Source organism: Lepus europaeus, chromosome 17, assembly GCF_033115175.1.
Source record: "Lepus europaeus isolate LE1 chromosome 17, mLepTim1.pri, whole genome shotgun sequence".
NCBI classification, from domain to species: Eukaryota; Metazoa; Chordata; class Mammalia; order Lagomorpha; family Leporidae; genus Lepus; species Lepus europaeus.
Window position 1 is genome coordinate 3,624,891 of NC_084843.1, and position 22,829 is coordinate 3,647,719.

The window sequence follows — 22,829 nt, forward strand, 5'->3', positions numbered from 1 at the left end:
CTACCCCAGAATGCCACCTTGGTACCCTGCAGCTTAGCGCCGTCCCTGGGCCCAGAGCGGAAACCAGAATCACTGTGGGTGAGCCGCAGTCACTGGCAGATGGAGCCCGCACACTCGCCCGTTTTCAAAGCCTTCCTGAAGCTGATGCCCACTTCCCACATCTCTGCGGTATCTCAGATGTGCACAGCCAGGCCATTTACTCTCGGTATTGACAGAAAGGAGAGGGGTGCCTTCCCACACTCAGCTTGCAATGTATTCAGAACCCAAGTGGGCGCAGAGCAAATGTTTCCCTGTATCACTGGCCGTGAGCAGATGATCGTAATAAACACAACAGACAACTCGCACACTGCGCTGCTCAGCGTTGCGCGCACCCACGGAGAATCTACAAAGCAGCAGCAGAGAACAAAGCAAGCACGAGGCAGCGATTCAGAGCGGAAACTGGACTCGGAGAGAAACCCCCACAAGTGCGGAGCTGCAGTGCGGACCTCGGGGCTTGGCTTCCAGAAGGAAATGGAATGAACCGAAGTCCAAAGGGGAAGCATCCTGGCCAAGTCACACAAGACCTCGTGAGACAGAGCTCAGCAGCACTGCACAGCTCTCCCACGGAGAGAGAGGACAATGCTCACCTGGGCAGACCCAGCAGCTCTCTAGGGCCAGTCTCCTAACCTAACCCTCCCTGGTGCTGACCCTACCCCAGCCCCTGCAGGGGGCCCTATCAGGAGCAAGAAAGTGGAAGGGGTGCCACACTAAGGAAAATCTCAAGTGTGCACAATGAACAGCAACTGTGGGGACAAACAGCTGGGTGTGCCTCCACCACACACCCCAGCGCACTCACTGCGTGTTGCTATGGGCAAGGTGACTGCACCCCAAGTCCAGTATCAGTCATGCCACCTGGCAAACAGCAGGCGTAAGTTTGAATAGCAAGACTCTCTTCAAAGAAAGGTAGCAGCACCCAAGCCCAAAGTTAACAAACAAGCAAACCAACCAACACGCCTCCACTTCCCTGGATTCTCCCATTTAAAATTCCCACCAAGTGCAATCAAATGATCTGACCATAAGGTGGACACGGAGATGCACTGCCCAGCTCCCTCTTCAAGAAAGGCCTGGAGGAAGGAGGTCAGCTGACAGTCTCCAGTTAACTCCTGCCCACCCACCTGTGCCTTTGGGCCAAGGTCAACTTCCGTTGAGATGGACCATAGCCGGTTACTGAGCAATGGGGTGATAGCTGGAGTCCCACTGCTCCTGGGATGGGCCCAGACGACGAGTGAGGCAGTGACTGTAGAATGGGCATTTCCACCCGGCACGAGCTACTCCAGGGGCTGCTTTGCTCTCTCCGTGGGGTGACACTGACGGTGTCAAGGCTGCATCACAGTCCCACAGCTTCCTGCCCGGTTCTGCTCGGCTCCATCACAGCCGTCTCCTGCCAGGGAATCCCTCGCACTGCTGGCTCTGAACTCCTTCCATGGAGTGCCCACACAGGAGCACGCTTCCTTGCAAGAACCCCACTTCCAAGGCTAGAGGTTCGCTCTGCTGCCCTCATGAGCTGTGGCTAAGAAATTGTAAACTGGGCCAGCACGACCCAAATGCTGTGTGACACGGTGAGTGGAGCCAGAACCGCTCGGGGGACAGCACACAGTGAGCCCACCCGTGAGGCAGTGTCAGCGCTGTCACGGGCCCTCCTCACCCGGGGGGCAGCAGAAGTAGACACCCCACTCTAGCTAGCATCTGAGCAGCGGTTCCCAAACCACACTCCACCAAGGAAAAGTAGGGAGCGTTCCTGAGCAGCGAGTTCAGGATTGAAAGTCAATGGAAAAATCCTGCATTTTTTCTTTTTTTTTTTTTTTTTTGAGATTCGTAATGTTCAGTAAATGCTGCAGTTGAGAAGGGCTTTTTCTACCTTGTCTGATCCACCATTTTCCCTATAAAATTGACCACGAAAATGTACTCCCATACTAATCTCTTACCCTCTCAGCAGCCACCCGAACACTGCTGATCAGAGAGGTTTCCACCTGCTTACTCACAAAGCTCCTCTTTCCTTCACAAACCGTAGGTGAGAGCGTACCATCAGTAGGCAAAGAGGAGAACTCAAATGCGGGACCCACAACTCCTCCCCCCAAGCTTAGCCACAGCGAGACTCTGCCAGGACTTTCTTCTGTGCTCTCTGCTCAACTGAAACGGAATCAGAGGAATCTGAATCTCTCAGAGCTTCTGCAAAGCCCGCCTCCTTCCCTGGCTCCCGGCACATCCGGGCCTGCGCCTTCTCTCACGTAGCCATCCAGGCCCCACCTCTCAGTCCCCATCAACTCCCCCATGCATCTGCGTGGATTCTGCCCAGCACCTTCACCACACAGCTCCCTCACCCCGGATCAGTTCCCCCTGGTCCTTTCTCCCAAGCCTGCTGCTGCCAACACTGCCCCCTCCCCCTGCAGTCAGCCGCTCAGTTCTCCTTCCCAGCCTTGGCTGGTTCCCATGCAGACCAGCGACAAATCCCTTGACCAGCGCTGTTGGCACGCCCCTCCCTTTCCCCTACAAGGCACCCCATCCCATCCCTCTCCCCCAGCTTCCTCACTTCAGTCTGTGAACCTGCTCACATCTCTGTCACCTGAGCAAGTCTTCTTGAACCCAGTGACCCTTACCAGTGGCCCAGACCTTGTCCCCTCTTCCCAGCTGAGGTCTGCTCCCCCTGACGGTGACGTTGCGCCAGGGGCTTCCTCTCCACCCCTGTGCTTTACCCACAAGTTCTGCACGCACTGGCAGAGCAGCGGCCCCTCTCACAGGACGCCTGGCACTGGGGATGCATCAGGAGAAGGCCTGTGGAGGCAGCTGTTGGTCTGGCAGTAAAGACACCACGTGGGGTGCCCGCATTCCCTACCAGAGTGCAGGGGTCCACGTCCAAGCTCCACTTCCAGTCCCAGCTTCCTGTGACCGCGCAGCCTTGGAGGCAGCAGGTGACAGCTCAACTACTTGGATCGCCACCACCCACATGGGAGATCCAGACTGAGTTCCAGGGCCCTGACTTCAGCCTGGCCCAGCCCCAGATGGGGCAGGCTTTTGGCGAGTGAACCAGGAAACAGAAGATCTGTGTGTGTGTGTGTGTGTGTCTAGCTCTGTTTCTCAGTCTTCAAAATAAAAATTAAAAATAGAGACCTCGTGAGTTGACTGAGGCAGGCATACTGCCATGGTAATAACTTGCAAACAAACTGTCATTGTATGGTAAAAGCCACCTAAGAAAAATACAAAGTGCTCTGAGAAGATCATGCCTAAAGCCACCATCATCCGGGTCACAGCTTCGTGCTCTCTGAAACTCTTGCCACTTTTCAGCCAAGTCCCCAACAGTCGCAGGGCCAAGTCCAGGAACATTGTCCTTCAACCTCTGCTCCAACCCTCAAACCCCTGTGACCCCACAAAACAGCTCCCTGTCATTCCATCCCCCACGGGCCAGAACCCTCCCATACCCTATGTTTTCCAGCCTCCCCGACATCTTGGGGAAGAGGCCCTAGCCCTGCCACCCCAACCACTGTCTGTGGAAGATGCTCAAGCCTGAGTGTCTAAGCCAGCCCCTCCTCTGAGACCCCACCTCGCTCCCAGCTACAAGCTCAGCATGCCCAAAGGCAAACCTGTATTCCCCCCCAGGGTGGCTGAAAACCACAGAAGTGATCCTACACCACCTCTATTCATCCACTCCACTCTCATCTCCACCAAGTACTTCTATTATTGCTAGCTCCAAAACGTCCCTCAAGTGGGGCTTTTTCCATTTGTTCCACCCTAATTTGGTTCATATTCGATCAATGTTAATCAATGTTAGCCAATAGGCTTTGCTAGACGTTCCTCCCTCCCTCACCAATTGGCCCTAACCCCAATTAACCATTCCACAACACTCATCCTCCTCACGTGAGCAGGGTAACCTCCCATCACACAGAGACTGAAGTACAACCACATCTCCTGGAAACTGAGGCGTTGCCACGTTCGATCTGCTCTCCTTTCAAACCGCATAGCCCCTCCCGGCACAGGGAACATTCGGAGTGTTCTCTGCCTGGGATTGCTGGAATAGTTGTCCTCATAACTGAGATTCCTGTTACAGTGATTGCCCTCACACACAGGGGGCCTGAGCAAAACCCATGCAGTCATTCATTTATCGCACCAAGGTCACTGAGAACCTTCCGTGTGCCAGACTCCACTCGGGCATGGTGGATTCATGAACACGTGACCCACGCCAAGGGCACGGTGGATTCATGAACACGTGACCCACGCCAAGACCCGCTTCACGAGCTCGTGCCACGCTGAGACCTTACCCTCTTGGAGATGTTGTTCTAGTCTGGGGTGACAGTGAGTCAGCATAAATTAAATAATCAGTTACAAGTCATTCCAAGAGACAAAACAGAAAGCAAGAGGAAGGGGACTGGGGAGCGGCCTTTACCTGCAGAGGTATCTTGGCAGGGGACATTGGAGGAGATACTGGAAGGAAGGGAGACGATAGCCCAGCGACTTTGAGTGGCCCAGGGAGAGGCAACTCTCACAAGGGTTCCAGGTTCCAGGGTTGGGGGTTGGGGCGGGGGGCACGCGCTGCTGTTTCTGATGAGAACAGCAAAGCTTCCTGTTGGGTTTGGAGAGCAAGGAGGGAGTGGGCGGAGGTTCACGGAAGCATCAGATGACCACCTGGCTTCCTGGAGGCCATCGAAGGACACCGCATTTTCCTGAAAAGGAATTCCACTGTCAAATGCATTTGCGAAATGTTAAAGTCAACTGGAGATTTCTTAGTATCTCCAGGAAGTTGTTGGTGAAGAAGGGAGTCAACGCCCTTCCCAGATCTGTCCTCCTCCTGGAACTCTCTGGCCCGAGGAGCCTTCATGGACCCTAACAAATTCTACATCTCTGCTTAGCAGGGACTTGGGAGCGTGGCCTTAAAGGCAAACTAGAGAAATGGTAACTCTGCTAGTAACAGCTGAAGTTGTTAGCAGCCAGCATCCAATTATGCATAGAAATGCCATTTATATATTTTAATTTAACAGCTGCTCTCAATAAAGAATTAGAAACTTATATAAAGAGAAAGTAGGATTAATATATGTATGCATGCGCTATGGTTTAAACAAATAAGTCTTTTTTTTTTTTTTTCCTGAAAGTCAAGAATCAATGCAGGCAGTGGGATCTCCCAGTTTCCTCCCAGCTGCCTGCTGAAGTTATTTAGGCTGCAAACATCCTTCTAGTATTTCTGAGGGAGCAGCAGGGTTCTAGAAAGTTTACATAGACTATGACAATGTATAATCTACAAACCTGCAAACATTCAAAATTTCAAAAAAAAATAGCGATGAGGAATACTTTACTTCCTCAAACCATAGTTGTTTTTGTTATCACTCAGTGATTAAAATATGCTGGCCAGTAGATTAAGTAAGAAATGCTTATTGATATTATTTACTAAAAACGGAACAGAATGAGAATCTCCGGACCTCACTGAGCCGCCCTGATGTCCACACCTCTCTGTGACATCTGGGCCGTCACATGTTCCTCTGACGTGCTGGTGACAAGTCCTCAGGACTCAGCACAGCCCCCCTCAGCTCCCCAGGGGCTCAGTCCTCCCTTCCCAGGGGTGATTTCTGCCCCACCCCTCTCCCAGCCATCTTAATTAGGTCAAATACCAATGTGGAAACAACTAGCCAAGGCCCCGTGAACACCTTAGGAAGCAATTATTATCCCCTTGCTTCCAAATAGCTGACAATTAAAGTAAATGTAACCCAGTGTTTTCATATAAATTTGATGTCCACAGAAAAATGTCATAAAATGCACTTTTTAAATTTTTTTCTAAAAAATTATAGCTGATAGTCCCTAGACAGAATCAAATGGCCTACTAGAGAAAACAAAGAAACCATTCTTCAATTTTCTTCCCTTGGTTTGCACAAAAAGTTAAAATAGCTGTTTGAATTTGTCATTTTTGACTTGGAACATAAAGACATAAAGCAACTATAATTTCCTATTGCACACTTAGAGAAAGTAAAATTATTTGGATTGAGAAGCTGCACAACATCAAACATATAAGTATTTAATGCTAAAGCAAAGACAAATGAACAATGAATACTTGTTTTGTATTTTCCCTCTTATTATCAGGATTTTTAAAAAGTGAAATTAAAACAAAATTTTAAAAATAGGTAAATCAGTAGGCCAACCAAACAAGAGCTGCAAAAAAATTGTCACCAATAGGCTTGCACTAAAACAAATGCTAAACATGGTCTCTCAGGCAAAAGCAAAATGATACAAGACAGAAAATTCACTCTACAGATGAAACGAGGGGCTCTAGAAACAGCAACGCCATGGACACAGCACAAGACTTCTCCTTATTATGTAAAGTATTATGTAATGTTGATTGCATCAACAAAAATAGGGGCCATGTGATACAGGGCTCATCTTTGTCAAGAATTTACTTATTTTATTTATTTGAAGGTAGAGATAAAGAAAAAAAAAAGATATCCCATCCATGGTTCATGCCCCAAAAGACAGTAAGAGTTCCTAACTGGGGCCAAGCCAGGAGCCTGGACCCCAACCCAGGTCTCCCACGACGTCGGCAGGTGCGCAACTACTGAGCCATCACCTTGCACCTCCCAGCGTCCATGTTAGCAAGAAGCCGGGATGAGGAGAAGCCTGGACCCCAACCCAGGCCCGGCAGATGCAGGACGCAGGCACCCCACACAGCATCTTAGCCACTGCACAACACACTGCCTGGTAACGTGGGGTTTACAAAACAAATTAAACTAAATTGTATGACAACAGCACAGGTTAGAAAAGGAGAACTATAAGTGTATTTTTGTAAGATTCTTGTATTATAGGTGAAGTGAGATGTCAATGGAAGAGAGACTATGATAAGTTAAAGGTATACCCCATAAGCATTAAAGTAATCACTAAAATAAAAAAGAAAGTTGTAACTTACGTATCAATGAAATAGATAAGGTAAAATTATAAACATATTAATTAACTCCAAAAGAAAAGAATATATTGGACAAAAAGAAAGCAAATCACAAGATAATATATTTAAACAAAACCATATCAATAAGAGCACTAAATGTAAATGTTTTAAACACCCTAAATGTAGAACAGAAGATTGGGGCCAGCTCTGCGGTGCAGGGGTTAAGCCCCCATCTACAGTGCCAGCATCCCAGATGGGTGCCAGTTCGAGTCCTGGAGGCTCCACTTCTGAACCAGCTCCCCGCTAGTGAGCCTGGGAAAGAAGCAGGACACGACCCAAGTGCTTGGCCCCTGCACCCACACAGGAGACCTGGATGAGCCCCTGGCTCCTGGCTTCAACCTGGTCTAGTCCTGCCCATTGCCACCATTTGGGGAGTAAAAGAGCAGATGGGAGACCCCTCTCTCTCTCTGCCTCTCCTTCTCTCTCTATGTAACTCTGATTTTCAAATAAATAAATATATCTTAAAAATAAAATAAATGAGGTAGAAAAAGGAAATTAATGAGCTCCAAAGCTGATTCATTGAGAAGATCAATAAAATTGATAAGGCTCTAGCCAGACTGGTCAGGAAAAAAAAAGCCAAAAACATCACCAATATCAGGAATAAGAGGTACTATCACTGTAGATTCTACAGCTATCTCTAAAAGATAATAGAGCATCGTAAACTCTGTATCAGTACAGTTGACAGCTGAAGAGGTGCAGAGAAATTCCTTGAAAGACACAAACTCCGAACACGGACTCAAGGATGAATGATAACCTGCATCTTCAGTTAAAAACTTTCACAAGACAAGGACAATCCCAGCTGTCTTTACTGTGAATTCGACCAAATACTAAAAGAAAGACTAACACCAATTCCGTGCCTACTCTGCTAAAAATAAAAGAGCGATAACAATCCCAGTGCGGTCAGCATTCCTGATACCAAAATAAGTGACTAGGCCAATTCAGCCCAGTTTGATCTCTAAATTTAATATCAATCCAATCAAACTCTCAGCAGAAATTAGCAAGCTGATTCTGAAAGCTAAATGGACATACAAAGGACTAAGAATAGTCAAGACAAATCAGAAAACTATCAAACTTGAAGAACTTACACTACTGATTTCGGACAATATAAAGCAACAGTAGACAAGATGGAGTAGTGCTGGCCGAGGGTCATATTAATCAAAAAGATTACAGATTTTGGAAACTACCCAACACATATGTCATCAATGAATTTTTCACAAAGGCTCCCAAGGCAATTCAATGGCCAGCCACATGGAATAAAATTATCCTCCATACATATGTCACACAATATAAAAAATTAACTCAAAATTGATTATACGCCTATATACAACACTATGACTATAAAATTTCTATTAAAAATAGGAATGGATCTTCATGATTTTGAGGCAGACAAAATTTCTTAAATAAAAAATGAATAATAAATAAAATGATTAATTGCATTTCATCAAAATTAAAACTCTTCTTTCAACACTGTTTTCTAGTTTGTAGAATATAAGTTTTTCATTAACTTTGCTAAAGTTGTTGGTATTATTGTAAATGGAATAATTTTTTTAAAGATTTTATTTATTTATTTGAGAAGCAGAGTTACAGACAGTGAGAGGGAAAGACAGAGAGAAAGGTCCTCCCTCTGCTGGTTCACTCCCCAAACAGCCACAACAGCCAGAGCTGCGCCAATTCGAAGCCAGGAGCCAGGGCCCTCTTCCAGGTCTCCCATGTGGGTGCAGGGACCCAAGCACTTGGGCCATCCTCCACTGCCTTCCCGGGCCACAGCAGAGAGCTAGATTGGAAGAGGAGCAACCGGGACCAAAACTGCCATCCGTATGGGATGCCGGTGCCGCAGGCGGAGGATCAACCTACTGTGCCGTGGCATCGGCCCCTGGAATAATTTTCTTAATTTCATTTTTGGATTTTTATTGTAAGTGTATAGAAACAAATGATTTTTATATATCCAGCTTATATCCCACAACTTAGCTGAAGTTGTTTATTATTTCTAATAATGTTTGGTGTAGTGGATTCCTTAGGAATTTTTATATACAAAATTATATCATCTCTAGATAGAGGTGACTTTACTTATTCTTTACTTATTCCTTTCCAAATGGGAAGTTTTCTTCTCTTTCTTTTTTTTTTTTTTTTTTTTTTTTTTTTGGCTAATTACACTGGCCCCTGGCAGGCATCTCCAGTACAATGTTAAATAGAAGAAGTCAGAGTGGATACTCTTTTTCTTTCTTTTTTTTTTTTTTAATTTACTTGACAGGTAGAGTTACAGATAGTGAGAGAGAGAGACAGAGAGAAAGGTTTTCTTTCCGTTGGTTCACTCCCCAAAGGGCCGCTATGGCCAACGCTGCACCGATCCGGTGGTGCCAGGAGCCAGGTGCTTCCTCCTGGTCTCCCATGCGGGTGCAGGGCCCAAGCACTTGGGCCATCCTCCACTGCCTTCCTGGGCCACAGCAGAGAGCTGGACTGGAAGAGGAGCAGCCGGGACTAGAACCTGGCGCCCATATGGGATGCCGGCGCCACAGGCAGAGGATTAACCAAGTGAGCCACGGTGCCGGCCCCCAAATACCCTTTTTCTGATCTTAGGGGAAGACACATGGTCTTTCTCCAGTGAGGGTGATGTTAGCTGTGAACTTTCCACAGGAGGCTTTACCATGTTGAGGAAATTCCTTTCTATTACAAATAAATGTGAAGCAGCTCACGTTCACAGATCAGAAATCTCAGTCTTGTTACAATGATACTACTCCCCAGGTTCAGGCACAGATTCAAGACAATTCCTATCAAAATCATAGTTGGATTCTTTGTATAATAGAATATATTATATTATATTATATTATATTATATTATTTACCACCTAATCCTAAAATTTACATGGAATTGCAAGAGACTCAGAAGAACCACAATATTATTGAAAAAGAACAACGTTGGCACACTTCAACTTCCCAATTTCAACACTTACTACAAAGCAACAGTAATCAAAACAGACAGTACTGGCACAAGGACAGATATACAGTTCAATGGAATAGGAATAAAATATTTATGTTCGACTTATTTTTGACAAGGACACCAAGACAATTCAATGGGAGAAGGAATATTTTTTCAATAAGTAGTGCAAAAATAACTAAATGGCCACATGCAAAAGAATAAAATTGGAGTCTGACCACATACCATGCAGAAAATTAATTCAAAAATATCAGGCTTAATGGAAAACCTGAAGCCAGAAACTCTTTGGAAGCACATCGAGAAGGTGAAGCCAACCCACAGAATGGGAGAAAAATATTTACAAACCATATATCGTACAGGGCCTTGTATCTAGGACATACATATTTTTTAAAACTCTGACAATTCAGTGAAAAGCCACATAACCCGATTTTTTAAATGAGCAAATGAGATGAATAGGCATTACTCCAAAGAAGATGGATGAAGGGTCAATGAGCACATGAAAAGATGTTCAACGGTCATCAGGGAATGCAAAGCAAACCACAATGAAACAGAACTTCGGTCCACTTGGATAGCTGTAATCAAAAGTTGGATGATAAGAATCAGTGAGGATGTAGAGAAATCAGAAGCATTGCACACTGCTACCAGAACTGTGACGTGGCAAAGCTGTAAACATAAAAATTTTTAAAAATGCGTAGCAGCATCATTTGTAATAACCAAAAGTGAAAAACACAACTGTCCATCCACTGAAGACTGGGTAAGCAAGATGTGCTAACTCCATACAACAAAACGTCACTCAGCCACGGAAGAGGAAAGACGATCTTGTACTACGTTAGGATGTGAATGAAGCCATGGATCCCGGAGCTCACGTCATCCCATTTATGTGAGGTGTGAAGAACAGGCAGACCTAGAGAGAGCAGATTAGGGGTTAGCAGGGACACAGGGTGAGGTCCAGGCACGGGATAAGGTCCACGGGATTTCTTTTTCAATTGAAAAAAAATGTTTGAAATTGACTGTGGCGATGGTTATGGACATCTGTAAATTACTGACTTGTACTCCTTGAGAGGGGAAAATGTATGATATGTGAATTGTATCCCAGTAAAGTAATTAAAATTAACATTTTTGACTCATTGATGATGAAATAAAAAGATTCACCAACGACTAGAACGATTTTCGAAACATGTCTAATATGGGGCAAGGAACCAGAATAAACAAAGAATTCTTTTTAAAAAGAAGAAGTAAACAGGAGCTGGTATTGTGGCACAGTCCGGTTAAGCCACTGCCTGCAACACCAGCATCCCATTATGAGCATGGGTTCAAGTCTAGGCTGCTCCACTTCTAATTCAGCTCCCAGCTAACGCACCTGCGAAAGCAATGGGAGATGGCCGAAATAACTGTGGCCCTGCCACCCTCGTGGGAGACCCAGTACAGCCCAGCCCCAGCCATATGGGGAGTGAACCAGCAGACGGAAGAGCTTGCTCTCCCTCTCTCTCTCTCTCTGCCTCCCTTTCTCCTCTGTGTAACTCTGCTTTTCAAATAAATAAATCTTTTTTTAAGAAAGGAATAAGCAGACATTTGATTAGACATGTCACAAGAAAAAATACACAAAAAGCAAATAAATCCATGAAAACTGCTCAGCACCATTAGTCCTTAGAGAAATTTAAATCAAAACAAGATCACTTCTTAGTATTTGCTCAAGATGAATGAAAAACATGTGCACATGAAGACATACATAAGGAGTATTCAAAAATGTCATGGAAAGTGTGCGTTATTAAAAATTATGAAGTGATTTCATTTTTGCACCAAAATAAGCTTAGCTTTTAATTATATTTTCCCATACACTTTTTGAAGTATCCTCACACATGAATGCTGGCAGCTGGTGGATGACCAATCAGTTGTATATCATACACAGGACACCACTCATGAAAGTGTGAAAGAACCAGAGACAGAAACATTGACATAGGTGCATCTCAGAACCATAAAGCTAAGTGAAGGAAGACAGATACAAACTAGGAAAAGTGATTCCATGTATCTGAAACTGTAGAATATCCAAGACTTGAGTGATAAAAGCCTAATAAGAACACCACATTGTTTATCCGGAATCTGAGGAGGGGGAAGAATTAACTTAAAAGGAACATAAGAAAACTTTGGCAATGAATGGACATATCCCACATCTTGATTGGTGTACATATGTATACACACACAACTATTTCCATTTGTCGAAGTTCGTTGAACTATACACTGAAAATAAGGGAACTGCATTATCTATAAATTATACCTCAATAAGTTAGGTGAGAAACCTGAGGACGCTAAATACTGTCAAAGCTGCCTCAAACTCGTGGCATAACTGGCAACGAACTGCAAACATTTTCCGAAAACGATTCAGCCATGTGACTGGGGATCTTTCATCCAGTCTGTAAACTCTGACCAGGAGTACCAAGAGGGCAGATGAAGTCTCAGAAAAGGAGCAACAATGTTGAGAAGCTGTGTTTCCAAGTCTGTACGCAGTAGGACTTACGTGCAGCACCATGAAGAATTATTGGCTGGCATCACGGCTCACTAGGCTAATCATCCACCTGCGGCGCCGGCACGCCGGGTTCTAGTCCCAGTCGGGGCACTGGATTCTGTCCCGGTTGCTCCTCTTCCAGTCCAGCTCTCTGCTGTGGCCCGGGAAGGCAGTGGAGGATGGCCCAAGTGCTTGGGTCCTGCACCTGCATGGGAGACCAGGAGAAGAACCTGGCTCCTGGCTTTGGATTGGCACAGCGCTGGCCATAGCGGCCATTTGAGGGGTGAACCAACAGAAGGAAGACCTTTCTCTCTGCCTCTTTCTCTCACTGTCTAACTCTGCCTGTCAAAAAAAAAAAAAGAACTAGAGATTATGAATGTGTGATTTCAAACTTTATTCTAATGGGTTTTTTTCATTATTGAATCATTAAATTATGATTATAAACCCTTTTTTGAATTGAAAAGATGAAATACTTTGTTAGAATTTTTATTAGATAGAAGAATTTTTACTACAATCTCAACTAGGTTAAAAATATTTATAGAAAACAGCAAAGGAAACAAATATACCAGAATTTTACCGGCCCAGATCCCTAGGTAGTGAGATTCTGAGTTATTTTTGTGTTCTCTTTTCCCAAGTTTTCCAAATTTTTTCATAGTGTGTAGCTATAATTTCTTTTACGATTGGTCTTAATACATGGTGCCGCGTCGTCCGCCTCGTTGGGGTGAGCTTCAGCAAGAACGCGGACTCCGGAGCCCGCTCTCTGCTCCCCAGCCGGGGTGGGAATGAGGCTCTGTGCTCTCACTTCCCTCACCTGTCAACGGGGACCACAACACGGCCCTCAGCCACTCCTGGGAAGTACACAGGCACCCGGCCCACAACCCACACTAAGCCAGGCTGTGCGTTACGGTGAATTGGGAAACTAACACTGGTTGGCACCTACTGAGGAACGATCCTACGCCATCTCACACAAGCCCCTTTGACCTTCCCACTACCCCTGCCTTCCCACTTCGGCAGAGAGCGAAACCGAGGCTCAGAGCATTGGTGTCTGCACACTCCCTCCGCAGGCCCGCAGCCGCCGTCCGGCTCTCCCACCTCGGTAGGCGGACCACCATGGACATGCAGGCCGGGCTCCACACCTGGACTCCTGGACGATTCCAGACGGACACAGGTCACTCGGGCAATCATTCATTCTCTCTCAGCCTCAGCTGCCGCGGTGTCAAACGGGGATTAAACGTCTCCCTGATGCACAGGCTGCTTTGCACCTAGCAATTCCCCACTCCGGGTAGCTAACTTCTGGGAGACGTACTCTCCTCTCCTCTGTCTCTCACTCTTCCCAGAATTCCCATGTTTTCCTGCAGAACATTTGTGCATGCGTGTGGCTGCTTGGACGGGATGTGTCTGAAGACAGAGTTTTTAAGAGCAGGTGAGCATTGCATTTCCATTTTAAGGGCCATGTGTGAGCGTGAGTTTATCTACACATAGGTGGTGTGAGCTGAAGCTGCATTTGCTGTGCTGCACCGGCCTGTTGTTCCAGGGCACGGCCGAGGGACTCCTGACCAATCTCACTTCTGATCATTCACTCGGCACAGCATTCCGCGCAGGCGCAGGTGGCCAGTTCTAGGAAGTAGCAGAGTCCACGGACGGGGCCCAGACTTAGGGCGACTGTTTGAAAAGTTCCCATCAAACCATCACGTTTGTTTTCCTTTCAAGTCATTTGGGAAGAATAAATTTAATCCCAATTTTATTTCGGCTCAATCCAATCCAAGCCTTCAAGTCAGATTCAAGAATACCTGGCACAAGCTAGAAAAACCAATCAATGCTGACTGAATTAAAGTACGAGCAAGTAAGTCCCCAAATAATAGAGCCCGCGACCAGACTGCCCATCGTTACAGCGCTTGCTTAAGTAAAATAAAGGGCTCTGCGTGAAAAACCCAGAATCCTTGCAAATACAACCTTTTGGTGAACCTCGGACAGAAGGTTCTTTCTGCAAACGCTGGCTACGTTTTAGCTGGCCAATGCTGAAAACTATCCACCAGAATCATGAAAGTCCATATCCAATTCCATCTCCATCTGTGAGTGAGCAGTCAAGTTTACAGAGGTGGGAGACCTGTTAAAGGGACCCAAGGTGATGATGGGATGGAAGTTTCCAAGCCTGCCGCGTGCTCACGGCCCCACCCTGACGCAAACCCAACTGCCTGCCTGATAAGGACATGGTGACATCATCGACAGGGCTCCCTTCATTCTATAGGCAATGAAAAATCAGGTGGAGCAAGCACTTCTGGAATCCTCTCTTTCATAAATGCAAATGGAACACAGGCGAAATTTTCCAGAATCAATTTTTTACCAAACTCTGGAAATTAGCCAGAGGCTTTCAACAACTTGAGGAGCAATTCTTCAAGAAAAATGGTTGACCTAAGAGACGGCAAGTTCTGTGATGCTGCAACTCGCCCTGTTCCCATTCCTCCTCTCCAGGGCCATAGAAGCTTTAGAAAGGAACCTTCCAGAACCCCAGTGAGCTGGGCACTCTGACAGCTACCACGGGAGGCAGGACCACAGCTGGACTCCCTCAAAGTCCTAGCCCCAGAAACTTCCACTGAGCACCTGGTGGCTTCCTGGAGACCCCACTTGCAAGGCCATCTTCAGGTGACCTAACTTGGAACTTGCCCAGTGAAAAAAACTCTTCACCAGGGGTGTCTGTCAAAACCAACGGACAGCAATTGCTTAAGACCACAGGTACCCAGGGGTATCTGTCAAAACCAACGGACAGCAATTGCTTAAGACCACAGGTACCCAGGGGTATCTGTCAAAACCAACGGACAGCAATTGCTTAAGACCACAGGTACTGCAGCTTTGAGGGACAGTGCGAACAATATTCCGAAGAAAGCTTAAAAGGGAAATCAGGACCACTACTATCTGAGCTCCCAGGGGCCCACTGGGGGTCTTGGAGCACATCCTCCACAGATGAGGGGGAACTATGCACACGTGGAGACAGCGTGGGCCCCACCCAGGGAAAGCTCCAACAGCGCTGCCCGAGAGACAGGTGAGGCTTGCACTCCCTGGACAACGCCTTAAATCACCTGTTCTAAGTACAAAGAAAGTGAAGGAAACTACACATAAGGAACTAAAGAAGGGCCTGAAATATCTCACCAGACAGAAAACATCAACAGAGATAGAGAACACGAAGACGCAGTCCACGGTTGGAATACAGTAGCTGAAATTTACAGCCAATCAGAGGGACTCACCGGTCGATGTGAGCACGTAGAAGAACCAGAAAACTTACAGACAGGTGACTGAAATTATCCAGTTTGAGAAAATAAGCCATTCCAGATCGGTTCTTCGATGAACAGTGAAATCAGCAAACCTTTACCTAGGCCGACCAAGAAACAAACAAAAGGCAGAGAACACGCCAGTTACTAAAATCAGAAATAAAGAGGCAGCATTACTTTCACTGCAGAAATAAAAAGCACCATGGGTAATGCTATTAACAATTCCAGGCCACCGAATTAGATAACCTAGGTGAAATGGAAAGAGTCCTAGAAAGACACCAAAATGGCTCAAAACCAAAGAAAATCCATACAGACTTACAGTGAGTTAAGAGACTGACTTAATAATCAAAAACTTCCCACAAACAAAACCCTAGGACTGCATGGATTTACTGGTGAATTTTGCTGAGCAGTTAAAGGAAGAATTAATACCATTCCTTCACAATTCTTATCCTCCCCCAACCAAAAAAAAAAAAAAAAAAAAACAGGAAAAGAAGGAAGATTTCTTAATTCATTTTGAGGCCAACAGAAACCTGATTCCAAAACAAAAACTTCACAAGAAAATGAAACTTCACGTCAGTTATCCTTCATGGATCTGGATGCAAAACTCCTCAATAAAACCAAATCCAACATATCGAAAGGATTATACACCATAACCAAGTAGGATTCAATTCAAGTTTGAAAGTTTGGTTCAACGAAAGAAAATCAATTGCTGTGATACGCTACATTAATAGAATAAAAGACAAAACTCACAATCATTATGGTAGACACATTAAAAATATTTGGAAAAATCTATCCTTTTTGTAATAAAAGTCTTGAGCACTTATCACTTCCCTTCCACAATGCAGCGGGGCTGCTAGCCAAGGCAGTCAGTGAGAAATAAAACCACATCACAACGGGAAAGGAAGAGGTAAACTGATCTATTCTCAGATGATATGGTCTTGTATCAGAAAACCCTAAGGAACTAAACAAGCATGCAAACAAAACTAGAAAAAGAATCTAGCCAGGATGTGGACACAGTACCAATATTCAGAAATCAGTAGTATTTCTATAGGTTAGTAATGAAAAGTCAAAAATTAGTTTAAGAAAACAGTGTTTTAGCAAAGTAAAAAGGAATACAATACTTAAAATAAAAGTAACAGGAGTGCAAGACTTGTAGACTAACATATGTTGGAACAGAGCACAGAAGCCCTATGTAAGTGAAAGAATCCTGTATTCTGGTTGGAAGACAGTTGGTAAGGAGCCTATCTTCCCCAAATTGATCTACAAATTCAACAGAATCCTTATGCAATTCCCAGCGGGGTGATTTTCAAAAATTGCTGATCTGATCCAAAAATTCCTATGGAAATGTAAAGAACCTAGAACAGCCAAAATAATTTTTTAATGGAAGAATAGAGTTGAAGGAGTCATCTTCCCAATTTCGAAACCTTCCACAAAGCAGCACTCATCAGAACTGTGCAGTCCTGGTATGCCTATGCACACACGGATCAATGGGGTAGAACACAGAGCACAGAAATAAACGCACACATGGATGACCAATTGAATTTTGACAAAGGTACAAAGACAGTTCAATAGGGGATGAACAGTCTTTTCAACAAATAGTGCTAGAAAAACTAGATCTCAACACACAAAAGAATGAAGTTGGGCTCATACTTCATACTATACAAAAAACCCAATGCAACATGAATCCTGATGTAAATGTAAGGGCCAACACTATTACAGGAAGATATGCGTGTACATCTTTGTGACCTAGGACTGTGCAATAGTTTCTCAGATATGACACCAAGCAATGAAAGAAAACGCCAGATAAACTGGACTTCATCATTAAAAACATTTGTGCTTTAGAAGACACCATGAAGAACGTGAAGGCACAATCGAGAGCACAGCTCCCCCGCGTAGAGATCAATGGAGTAGAATACAGAGCCTGGGGGGACTGATGCTCACTGTTGGTCAGTGGCTCGGCTGGGCCTGGTAAACAGAGGGGCCCACGGCCTCTCCAGGTGGCACACAGTTGCTGGGGTCCCACAGGTGTGCCCCCAGGGCATCCAGGAACCCCAGGCAGCTGTGAGGCTTTGTACAATTGCAACTTAGAACTCAGCACCATCTCCACAGTAGTCTAGTGGCCAAAAGCAAGGGACAAAGCCAGCTCAGGTTCCGGGGAGGGGACGCCCAGGGGTGTGAGTGCTGGGAGGCCTGGAGAACTGGCAGAGGGAAGATACCTTCATGGAAACCACATATTGAGAAAACAACTGGAATTTTAACTTTCAATCTTTGAAATGAAGTGGATTTTAAAACATATTAGTTCAGTGCTTTTATAAACAGCTTTATGGAGAGACAAGTTTCATACCTCATAATTCACCCACTCACGTCAACGGTTTTCAGTGGATTCAGAGGTAGGTACAAGCATCAGCACCATCAATTTTAGAGCATTTTCATTATTTCAGAAAGAAATCCCATACCTTCAGCTGTAACATCCCAACCCCTTTCTTCTTCCAGATAAAATAGTTGATAAAATTCTCATACATGAAATGGATGGATGTGGAGCTGCTGTGCCAGGGACGCAGTGGGAGCTCTGGGCTGTGCCCACACATCCTCTCACCGTTCCCCACTGCAGGCTCTGGGTCCTGCCTGAAGTCCCCCAGCTCCATAGAACTGATCACCACCGCTCATGGCTACAACCATTCTCCTGCTCTAGTTCCCTCCTTTGAACACCAGGAAAATCACAGAGGAAATTTAACTTTTAGGACAGTGGTGATCAAAGAGATTTTTGAGCTTTCTTGCATTTGTCATTACCAGGGATTTGACACAGGAAAGGCAAGCAGGACTCTTCAGAGCCTGATTCATTGTGGCAGGATGATTCACCCCCAAGAAGCAAAGGACGATGTACGGCGTCCAAGGCTTTGACGCTGTAAAATCTCAAACAAAGAAACAGCTTTTGGGAAGTCTGCAGCATAGAATTACATCATCCCCAGGCGTGTGGGTGGAGAGCAGAAGGGATTGGAATCCCCAAGACTCAAAAGCTCCAGGACGGCAGCCAAGAGCAGAGAACACTTCCCCATGTCAGGATGGAGCATCAAATACCTAAAGTGATTCAGAGAAAAAGCAAATTACTGGGAAGCCCTGAAACCCCTGGACCCCGGGTGCAGCCACAGGTCAGACACCTTCCACCTGCCCCTCCCCTCCATTTACAGAGAGACTGCTTTTCTAAAGCAAGCAGCATCCAGTCCAGCAACCCAGGGTGCCACAGTCCAACGCACACCCCCACCCCAGCAAGGGGAAGCAAAAGTAAGTCAGCTCCTTCAGCTGGCATCTGCATCAATGACAGCTTGGGACTGCAACCCACAGCAGGGATCAGCTACTCTGTGCTCGGAACAAGACTGCAAAGAGACGAGGAAGAGCCCAGGAATCTGAATTATGCAAAACAAAATTCACGTCCACGCGTGTACTCTTCAGTGACTATGGTACCGACAGGAATACTTAACGGCACTGGCATTTAAATTTTACATTGCTTACTTCTGGAAAATTCGGAGACACGACCACTCTTACCAGTGCCAAATCCCATGGTTTTACTTTACTAACACATTTATGTATTAATTGTGGACTTTTAATGAAATTCCTTTCCCTCAAGGGAAGAAAATCACAGGAAAATCACATTCTTTTCATTACAGACGACTCGTAACAGAGAGGCTGCGGCGAGCGGGCCGGGTTCAAGGGAAGGGCTGTGCCTCGGCCGGAGCTGGCGCGTGGTCCTGCAGGAGGGGCGGGGAGCACCGTGGGCTGCTCCTGACCCCTCGCCTCGGCCTCGGTCCCGTCTGGGGCTGTGGAGCTGCAGCAGCTGACAATCTGCGCGGCGCCTCCATCTCACCGCTCGGATTCTCCCAGCTTCCTCCCTCGCGTGGCCTCTGTGACGCTGTCACTGTCTACCTCTCAGAGAAAACGGTGGCAATTGTTGAGACAGGATGTTTCCTCATTATTTGCAGCTCTGATTCAAGCCACACGTTCTCGGGGAGCTGGCTCCCATCTCATTCCTCCTCTGGCTGTTACCTGCTGTGTCTCAGTCACACCTAATTGCTCCTCTGTTATGTGTGCACTGAAAGGTGTGTCCTGCTCCCTCGCACTCCCCACACATGCACCTAATGAGATCTCCTTCCCGGCTGGGCGGAGAGAAGACAGAGATGTTCATGTGACCCGCCAATTTCCACCCAGGTTTTACAAAATCGTCAAATCATTTCTTTGCTGGGACTTAACGTCTATTCCCCTTCAGAGCTGAAACGTTTCCCATAGAGGCACAGTCCTTCTTCTTTCTCGGGAACAAGCCGTCCCCGTGCCACAGCGAGTGTCACCACGGCGCCAAGCACTCGACACGCATGGAGGCGCAGCAACGCGGCACAGATCTCCCGGAGACTTTGCCTCTAGCGATGAGAAGGGAGACTGTCTTCTGTTAGAAAAACACACTTGTTTCCTGATAACTCGCTTTCTGCAGCATCTTTCCAGGTGGAACTCATGGGCTTTGATCTAGAGACTCTGAATTCTGATATCACGGGAAGTCGGAGGGTTGGGGAAGAGAGTGGATGGCGCCTCCCTCTCTGCACCTGCCTGTCTGGGGTGTTCTAGAGACCGAGATGCGTTTGCACGTTGTATAGGCGTTGCCGGGCTGCAGGCTGGGTCAGCCGCCGGTGCCTGGCCCGCTGGTTCCTGGACAGCACTACTTTCTTGTGCCCCACAGGCGAGGGGAGTGCCCACACCTGTGGCTTTTCCACCTCAGGACCCCATGTCTTCGGCTTCCTCCCAGCTCCCCACTGCGACCCCCGGGGGCGGGGGAGGGGGGCAGTGGGGAGCTGCAGTTGGAAGTAACTCTTGGCAGCTGGATCTTCAACTTCACTGCAGTTTCCCCAGTGCCTGATGTACATTAGCTGGTATCGCACGTGACAGTCATCTATTTCAGAACACTGATCTTCATGGAAAGCTCTCACCTCAAACACAAGCAGCATAGAACATGTTTCCCTGGAAGTCTTCTGAGAAATTATCTGATTTTGCAGCAGCAGCCATTGATTTAAAGTCATACTGGTGTGAGACAGAACCAATCGGCGGTCTCTCCTGACAGAGTTAAACATCCCTACTCCCGAAAATAGAATTATACATGGTGCGGAAATGTATTGGGGGAAAATTACTCCTGAATGTAACGATGACAATGCAATTTCCTGGATTTATGATGGGCGCTTTGGGAATTGTTTAAGTGGCCTAAAAGAGTTAATGTCCCTCCCAAAGTGCTCGATTTGAATGTTTGGGAAGTCTATAATCCAGTACACCACAGTGCTTTACAGATATAGTGCCCTATTACAGACCTGGCCCACGTGACGGCATCTGCCGTGATGGATGGAGATGCTCTCCTGATGAAAAAAATATTAAATATAGCAAATTTGCAACATTGTACAACCTATCACATTAGCACAACAATAAAAAGAACACATACAGGTATGGTATGCAGCGTGATGCCGGCTGAACAAAGAGAAATCGCCTTTCTCTTTCACTCTCTCTATTCACAGTGTCACCATCCGTCGCCATCAGCTAAACACGGGGAGATGACACACTGCCCATTAGGAAATATTAGCGACAAATCTAGGGCATGAACCTGGGAGCAGCTCAGCTGTGCAGGAGTGGACCCGGCAGGAGAGATCCGCGTGGTGGTTTGGGAAGAACATCTTGAGAGAGCAGGTGACGTGCACTGGATGTGCTAAACAGGACTCTGGCTACCTTTTCCTCAACGAAAAGATGCTACTTCTCCAGAAGAAAGAAAGCAGATCTGTGTTTAAATGATGACGCTCATAATCTCTTCCCCGACCAGGCTCCCATAAATCATTTCCTGCACATACGGCACACCCTTTGAAGCCAATGGCGGTATTATGGGAATAACATGCCGCCCTCCTCCCCTTGGGCACAATAAATATGGCCCATTATCAGCCAGCAACAGTGCTTCCAACCTGAGGCCCCAGAAGCCAGAGCCCAGCCTGAGCGCGGAGCAGAATCCAAGCTCAGACACTCCTTGGGAAGTTTGACTCCAGCTCTCCTGGCTTCTTGAGGCTGCCAACTCGGAATGAAAACCTCTTGAGAGCATGTTTTCTAACAAAATTTACAAAGAGCTTTGCTGCGAGCCAACAGCTGGAAATGCCGAGTGAGCAGCCGCTCTTGGAGATCTGATTTCTTACAGCATTTTGGCACCTCTGGTCGGCTCCTGGCGAGCACCCAGAAGCCAGAGAGGTAATAAAGCGTGGTGCACTCCCAGGACAGTTCTGGGCCAGGCTCCCTCTCAGAGAGGGGATGACTAACGCCAGGGGAAGGGCTGGCCCCGCGTCTCTGCTGCTTTAGGTAGAAGACACAGAGAGAGGTCTCCAGACCAGCACGCACGCACTGTGCCTTTCCCTCTTCGCAAGGCCAGTCAGTGCACAGTGGGCTGCAGGATTACACTGGCCTGGACCAGATTTCAGAGCCAGGTGACCACAGAGGTGGCCACTGCCGATCAAAGCTGAATTTGATAGAATTTGCCAGCTTCAATCCCAATGCGAATTGAAACATGCAGCGTGCGCTCCCTCATAGCTCTCTTTCTAAATCACTGGAAATCCTCCTGCCTGTTAGAGCTGGCTACCTCTGCTTCCTCCTGTGTTTATGTTTCTCTTATTCTTGCCTGCTTTCCTCTATTTTTCCACTCAATAGGAGGAGGGGGCAGGATGCTAAAAAGCCTAGATCTGCAACCCTGGGGGAGCTCGTCCCGTTCACATGGCCGGTGCACACGACTTGCACCTCTGGCCGAAGGGACAGGGTGTCAGCGTGTCCTCCAATACAGAGCCCACGTGAGCGGCACTCACCACGCTGATGGCGTGGAGGGCCTCCGACCTGTGGGGAAAGCAACAGCCTCCATTCGAACCCATCGACCTCTTAGTATCTCTCTGGTTGTGGAATTTAGTCTGCTGGATTTTAGATTACAAAGAGCAATGGCCAAGCTTGAATTTTCTAACATGATGCCTTCCCACGGGCAGAACCCAAACAGAAGCAACAGGGGATGACTGTTTGCCCCCAACACTGTGGTCCTGGCAGACCCCACCCATTGGCTGTGAAGTACAAAGACCCCACTTCCGGCAATACAACTCAAGCCTCGGTAAGGCACACGGCCATGCTGGCC